At 41.2% G+C, this 5,807-nt stretch overlaps 2 long non-coding RNA genes across 3 annotated transcripts; one reads left to right on the top strand and one right to left on the bottom strand.

Annotated features, from left to right (window-relative positions):
* Positions 1 to 2,096: 2,096 nt before the first annotated feature.
* Positions 2,097 to 4,704, top strand: LOC120732361. Its single transcript, XR_005695579.1, has 3 exons — positions 2,097 to 2,220; positions 2,946 to 3,103; positions 3,529 to 4,704. It is a non-coding gene; the product is annotated as an uncharacterized LOC120732361 (long non-coding RNA).
* A 285-nt stretch (positions 4,705 to 4,989) lies between these two features.
* On the bottom strand, positions 4,990 to 5,544 carry LOC120732294. Of its 2 annotated transcripts, XR_005695574.1 has the most exons (3): positions 5,483 to 5,544; positions 5,256 to 5,377; positions 4,990 to 5,110 (listed from the first exon to the last, which is right to left on the bottom strand). It is a non-coding gene; the product is annotated as an uncharacterized LOC120732294 (long non-coding RNA). The 2 variants fall into 2 exon arrangements; XR_005695569.1 differs by having other exon boundaries at positions 5,256 to 5,504.
* Between the last annotated feature and the right edge of the window lie 263 nt (positions 5,545 to 5,807).

Genomic DNA, 5,807 nt, shown 5'->3' with positions numbered 1-5,807 from the left:
ACTCGCCAAGATTGCCAGGGTGGTGTGATGGTGGTTTGGAGGGCCTTCTCCTCCTGGTCACTCCCTTTGTAGTCCATTTGACACACTTTGTGACTTGTGCCAGGGCTGCATGCACCTGAGCTGAGCACATGCTCCACTCTTTCTGTCTCAGTTAGAGCTGCTGCCAGGGTTTCTGGTGCATGCAGACTGATGTGCTCTTGTAGTTGTTTTGGCTGGAGACCCTGAACAAAAGCCTGGAGAGCAAGCTCTTCCTGTGCTGCAGCATCAAAAGCAGGGTACTCTCTTCATGCATAAAGACAAAGGTCTCCAGCATAGGCAGCCAGACTCTCCTCTTGTCTCCGTGGGCGGCTGGCAAGTTTATCTTAGGCATCATCTGCATGTTTACGGAGGCCAAACCTGCTCTGCATTGCTCTGGCTACAGCAGGACAACTTAAACGCTCTTCTGGCTGAAGATCTGTGAGGATCTGCAGGGCCCTGCCTTCCAAGGCGAGAGCGACTTGGACAGCTGTCTCCTCTGTTGACCATCTGTTTAGCCAACACGTTTTCACTCCCAACTCGTCAAACGTGTGACGCATGGTCAGGCTCCCTCTGCTTCACTTATGGACGCGCAGGGTACCCCCCTCGCGTCGGGAATTGACGTGAAGGGTCCTCCGATTGAAGAGATTGCCGCGGAAGAGCCTGTTGTCAGTATATTTAGACATTTTCCAAATCACATTGTAGTGACGTATACAGAACACAATAAATTATATAATGTAAACAACTACCTGAAAAACAGGTAGAACTATACTTTTGTATCGTTTATTGCATTTATGGAGGGAGTGATGTATGCTGGGTAACGGCACAGCTAGCTACTGGGTGACTTTATTCACCCGCTTCGGCTGTTATCAGTCCATACAATGGGCGTTATTAGCACAAATCAGTCCCATAGATATGGGCCATCTCCTGCTAGATTGTTCAGAAGGTTGTTCTCATCCATCCAGATGGAGGATCACTAACAGGAGCGTGGAAGACTCCAGAATCCACTCTGGCTGGATATGCAGTGGATATTACCAACAGGTAAGACCATTTAAACAGACAGCATTTATCGAATGACCATTAAAAGTCAGCGAGTGTCAGTAATGTTAATGTGGTTATCTTAGTAATACACCGAGTGCTAATATAACAGCTTTAAGATGCATTTGTAGATATTATTACGTGTTTTACCGTCTTTGTGGTGCTAGCTTGAAGTTACGGTGTAAACGTTAGCTTATATTAGTAAAGCTGTTACTGGTTAAACGATGTTAGCACAGAGATATTAGCTTCTGTCATGACTGATGAAGTTACTAGTTAATAAACTTTTCAGTAAAGTGATTAATCGCAGCCACAGATTGACAGCAAATATCTCGATTAGCTTCAGTGCATCTATAATAAATATGTGCAAGTTTCAGTGCTTCGTTTAAACTGTATGATACTTATACTGACCCAGGGTCAGTGTAAAATACAATCCCAGCTGTGTGAACAAAGCCTGGCTCCTTTAATCCTGCATGACAAACCTCAGGATGCAGGTTATTATTACTCTTTCCTGCTGGCACACCTGTCACACCTGAGAGTCAGCTAGAAACGTACAGTGACGTGGACATCATGCAAAGACTGCCGGACTCTGTAATACTGCAAATGATCAGTGACTCAGGTTAACACTAAACTTTAAACGGCACCTCTGTGTCTCTGTGTGCTGAACATCTAGGATTGAGTCGGGCTGCATTGACTGTGGGACTTTAATGTGTTAAAAGCAGGTTGAAGACGGCTCAGAAACATTTGAAGATTAAAATTTAGCATTATGGCTGCTGGTGGTTTGTAAAGCCTCTACTCAGCTGTATTTTTGTTACAAATTTATGTTTGTTGTTGTTTAACACAGATTTCAGAAGAGCAAATGTGCTTAATAGTTTAACTAGATTTCATTTGTCAGTGTGGGACTGCTGAGTCACCTGAAGAACTCATTTCATTCATTCTCCACATGATGTTCATTTACAGAAATGTTTCACAGGAACTGATTCCTCCCAAAGGGTGAACTAGTGTGTTTCCATAGATTACCTATATATGAATGTACTTCTTAAATGAAGGCAAGTGTTTGTCCTTTTTTGTTCCTCAGGTACAGTACGTGATATCAAGGGCAGGCAGTCAACACTGGGGGTAGACAAGAAGCAGATGTACTTCCAAGAGGGAGCTGCAGTGAGGTCAGAGGTCAGAATCTGAAACAGCTCAGGTTTATATTTTAGAGGTTATAAAAAATCAAAATGTATTTATAAAGAAACCTTTAAATAATAGTCATAATTATGATTATTATAAGAAATATCAAACATTTAAGTGGATTTTCTGTTACACATATTGTGTTAGCCCTGCAATAAACTGGCAGCCTGTCTTTGTCCTGTATCAGCTGGGATAGGCTTCATCCTCCCGCAACCCTGAATTGGATACATTGTATTCCAATTATGTAATCTGATCATTTACAAACTCAAGGTATCTAATCAAAATGTAAGTAATAATTATAAAATGGGAAAGCAGAAATAAGTGTGACATGAATGTAAATGTGTGAGCTGACATAGAGGACAGCTACATGTAGTCTGAAAAACCTTTGTTGTCAAGTTTGCAGGTATATCAGCACGAGACATTCTTACATAGAAGAGACATTAAAGTCTCTAACTCAGTGAAGCATTATTGGTCCCGTCTGTTTGGATAAATATAATAACCTGATGTATGTCCATTTATTGACACATTTTCTTAAGTGCTTATCCAGTTCAGGATCACAGTGGAGCTGCAGCTGGATATGTTCACTAAATAAACCTTACAAAAGTTAACAATAAACCTGCATCCATGTACGTTGTTGTCCACAGGATGAGAAAATCAAACTGGAAGACTGTGGAACATGTTAATAAATGTTTGTGTGTTTATGCCTGCGTCTTTCACAGGAGGCGCTGGAAGGTTTCGCTAATAGTTCCTGGTGAATCAAAGCAGAACCATGAAGGTTGCTGGATTGCATGATGGCCTTACCCCTGAGCAGTCATCCTGTTAAAGGAGGAACCAGTTAGAAGCTGTTTTCAAAGTAGCTGAGCAGATTTCATCTCAAGTAAGCAATTAACTGTTTGTTCATCTGTTCTGCCACTTAAAGAGCATTTAAGGACGTCTTTCGAGTGTCCAGTTGAATTAATTCTACTGGCTCTCATGGTCATTTGTTATTATAGACATATTTTTCATGTTCATCCAGCTATTTAGTAAATTCTATCTATTTAGTAATATCCGTCAGCTATAAAATGTAATATAAATATAAAAATATCTAAATATCTCCTGTCCTTTATGTTTTAATGATGTAAGTCTGTTATCGTGTTACATTAGCATTCCTCACATATCAATGAGATGCTGTACAGTACAATCCTACTGACACAGCAGAGGGATAACGACGGCTATTCAACATCGTTACATGACACATTCGAGCTGCATGATGCAGACAAAGTGACTAAATCATCTTTTTGTGGTTTATTGTCTTCAAACCAGCAGACAAAGCCGATGGCAGAAGATGTCGGAGAAGAACTTCATACTGAAAAGGTATTTTTTTTCTTGTTATCAAAGACATTTGGAGTGGCAGCTTCTACAACTGGTTGTGCTAAAGTAAAGCTTACAGTCTAAGAAACCACAGTGTTGATATTCAGCACAAAGAGAAAAGCTCACTTGTTTGAATTTATTTACAATCATAGTTTTATAAATTCTGACTGTAAACAGTGTTTACAGCTTTGATATTGTTTGACACTCAATATCAGGTGGTAGGGTTTAATTTAAAGGTTTCTGTGTCCCAATGAGCCATTTACACTGATCAGTGTCAGTTTAACTGTAACACATTCATTATTTAGATCCAACAAAGAAATAACTGAATGTAAAAATGGCAGCCCTCAGGCAGGTTTATAGAGATATATGCATGCACTATGAAATTTATGTATCCCAGATAATTGTTATTCATCTAGTCATGGCAGACCCACCTCTTCCTCCTAAGTTAACTGCAACCCAAAAGAACTAGTGGGGCTATTTACACACTCACAACCAGTGTGGGGTAAAAAGAGCCACCAAAAAGCTGTCAGCCACAGATGTGCTAGAAGAGTTAGAAACTCTACTTATGGAGAAACTTTCTAAGTCTAACCGGGGACAGGTACTCCTGCCCAAATAACATGATATAACCCCACATACAGCCCAGCCATACAGTGAACCAAGTCATTTAGTTAAAGACAGCATGGGACCAAATGCATGTAACCAGCCTGCACCAACCTGACATTTCTTCCTCCTGAATTAAATGAATGAATGGATGAAAGTTAAATGACTACAAACCTAAAGCCACTAGTTCCCACACTGGAGCTCCCTGACACTGTGTGTTAACTGTATTTAGCTTGTATCAACAGTTGTAACAGGCTAAGCCACCTGAGACACTGCATTGAATTTGTTCCTGTCTTAATGGTTTCAGCTGACTGGTTTCAGCTCAGATGTTCTGCTTTTTCCTTTCAGTAGATCAAAGCAGCTCGTGCTCCTTCTGCTTCCAATTTAGAAGAAGAAGCAGTCCATCAAACAGTCTACAGGGTCAAACATACAGAGAATTCAAACAGCAGTAAAAAATAACTGGACACTGAAAAACTTAAAGCAATGTGTGACGCAATAAAAGGAAGCAGCGCAGTATATTCACTGAATTATCATCAATTACAAAAGAGAAAAACGACGATTTCTAAGGATTATTTTCTTAAATACAGTTAGTGTGGCTGGTAAAGATGGAAACATACAGAATGTAAACTGTGTGAGTTTGGTGAACTTTGTTAGTAACAAATGAGGTAAAAAAAAAACAACCAAAACAGACAAAACACAGAACGAGGCTCTCAGTATTCATTAATAATTAGAAAGAAACATTCTGGTCGTGGATTTTTACAGTCTTAGTTCCGCTCGCTGTCATCATTATAATCATCATGATCAATGGCGAGGTCCTGAGGTGGGCGGGGCTGTCTCTGGTGATGTCACCATGAAGGAACAGCATCTGGCACGTGTTGGTGAAACATCTCAGTACACTGGTGTAGTTTCCTCTCCAGCTGTTTGACATGTGACACTTGAACATTAAGGGGAAGAAGAAGAAGAAACAGTGTTAGGTCAGGTGACCACATGGTTTCTAAAGTAACTGACAGGAAGTAACCAGGCCGTCAGAAATGGATGGCATGTGTTTAGAGTTACTGGAGTTGGGTAACTCTACTTACCAAAAGCAGAAGCACACAGATGAAGGATCAGATGCTGAATGTTGCAGGAACATGCTCATGTGTGGTGGTCATTCAGTGCTGCTCCGGCAGGTTAGACAGTCCAAGACTGATATGCTGCCCATCTGAGAGTTTGAAAACACACATGCAAAGATTTATTTTGTATTACAGTCAAAGTTGGATGTTCATTTTTGTCCTTTAAAAATGTTTGTGTATTTGAAAGCACTAACATTTAAGGATGACTTGGATCGTCCCCTGAAGCCTGGGACTAGGGGAGACAAGTGTATCCACTACCAACTCCGGAAGACGATCAAAGCAGCCAAACGTGAGTACAGGGACAGGGTGGAGCAACAGTTTGACAACCCTCGGAGCATGTGGCAGGGACTAAACACGATCACAGACTTTAGAGGGAAAACCAGCACACCGCAGACCACGGCCTCTCTGTGTGAGGATCTAAACGTATTCTACGCTAGATTCGACGCAGCGAACACCATGAGACCGGACAGTGTGCGCACCGCGGATGACGTCAGTGCGCACACTGTGTCTGAGGAGGAT

Source organism: Simochromis diagramma, unplaced genomic scaffold (genome assembly GCF_900408965.1).
Source record: "Simochromis diagramma unplaced genomic scaffold, fSimDia1.1 OVJJ01000382.1, whole genome shotgun sequence".
Classification (NCBI taxonomy): Eukaryota; Metazoa; Chordata; class Actinopteri; order Cichliformes; family Cichlidae; genus Simochromis; species Simochromis diagramma.
The sequence above is the reverse complement of the archived record's forward strand: the minus strand, read 5'-3'. Positions and strand labels throughout refer to the sequence as shown.